Source organism: Choloepus didactylus (genome assembly GCF_015220235.1).
Source record: "Choloepus didactylus isolate mChoDid1 chromosome 24 unlocalized genomic scaffold, mChoDid1.pri SUPER_24_unloc1, whole genome shotgun sequence".
In the NCBI taxonomy this organism is placed as follows: Eukaryota; Metazoa; Chordata; class Mammalia; order Pilosa; family Megalonychidae; genus Choloepus; species Choloepus didactylus.
The window spans coordinates 232,764-234,619 of NW_023637604.1; positions in this window are offsets into that span (position 1 = coordinate 232,764).

Here is a 1,856-nt window from a genome sequence, read left to right on the forward strand (position 1 = left end):
CCCAGGAAAGGGCATTAGAAGCTTTTTCCAGTTTGCTGAAGTTGCCATTATGCAAAACACCAGAAATAGTTTGGCTTTTATAAGGAGGATTTATTAGGTTACAAGTAAGGCCATAAAAGTGTTCAAACCAAGAAATCAACAAGAGGATACTTTCACTTAAGAAAGGCTGATGACATTTGGAACAACTCTGTTAGCTGGGAAGGCATGTGGCTGGCATCTTCTGTTCCTTGGTCCCAGGTTCTGGTTTCAAAATGGCTTTTTCCAAAATGTCTCTGGAGAACCCTAACTAATACAGCATCTAAATTTAGTGACTGTGTCTCTCTTAACTTCTCTCAGCCTCTGTGCATCCTTGCTTGTTCTCCCAGAGCATTTCTCTCTAAGCATTTTGGGCCCTCTCTTAGCTTCTCCAGGGCAAACTCTGGGCTTCATCTCTTAGCTTAGCATCTCCAAGAATCTCCAAGTGTCTGTGTCTGTTTTAGCTCTTAGCTTCTCCCAGGGGCAAACTCTGGATTACATATCTTAGCTAATCTCCAAAATGTGTCTCTCAGCTTCTCTGACTCCTTGTTTCTGAGAGCTCTGTTAAAGGACTCCAGTGATCTAAGACTCACCTGGAATGGGTGGGGTCACATCTCCTTGGAAATAATTTAATCAAAGGCCTCACCCACAGCTGGATGAATCATATCTCCAAGGAAACATTCAATCAAAAGTTTTCACTCTAATCAAAAGACTAATAAGTCTGGCCCCACAAGATTTCATTAAAGAACATGGCTTTTGTAGGCAACATTGATTCAAACCAGCACAAGGTTTATCTGGCAAAGACTCAGCAGAGTCTAAGGTTTGTATGTCCCCACCATTATTATTATTCACCATATGTCCCCACTGAAATTTTCAGGACAACCTTCCTTTCCAATAAATGCCTTCATTTTAACAGTGACATGCTGCAAGTTTGGGAATTCAATATATGTTGTATCTCAGCCTTGTGCACAATGAGACTGAGGCTGGTTTTCAGAGTTCTCAAGTCTGCAGCTACATGAAAAAAGATTTTCTTTCAAGCTATATGTAAAAACTTTCATGTCATTCATGTGGCATTTACATTGGGAATTTGAAGTCTTGAGCTCATCCCTTTATTTACAACTGTATCCACCTTATTTAGGAACAATGAGTCAACATCATTACTCCCTTTCACTCCATAAAACTCGGTTAAGATATCAAAAACATGCTCACACAGGACTTTCCTTTCTGTAAGCATTTGAGTTGCCATATTCAGTAATGATACTTTGCATATTTTTACTGACAACTCACACCATGGCTATCAGTGCCATCTTGATTTTTGGAAATAGAGTCGTGAATGCCTTTGAATCAAATTAGGTTAAAAAACAAATCACAACAACCCTAGAACCATATCAGAAATCCCATCCTTAAGATTCTGTTTAACATTATCAACATGGAGATAAGACATCCCCCGAAAAAACCTTTCCAGAGATTCAGCCAATAATAGGACAAATACCACTTGCTTAGAACTCTGAAGGATGGTAGAGACTGCAGAAAGACTCCACAAATGCTAAATCAAAGAAGCAGACAAATATCAGAAAAGAAACTTCCATCACAGACCAGCCAGTCCTTTCCCCTCCCCCTCACTTGGTCCAGAGCAGGATGGAGTTCTCCAAAGTTAGCAGTAAAGTTGGGAACTTGGGAACACAGACTATAGAGGAATTCATCACTATAAGTTATATCCCCACATATACCCAGGCATAGAGACCCAAATGTCCAGACACCCCAGGCTGAACACTTGCAAATGAGGAGAGCTTCATACAAAAGGGGCTCCCTTTTGTATGAGAGAGAGAAAAAACACCATA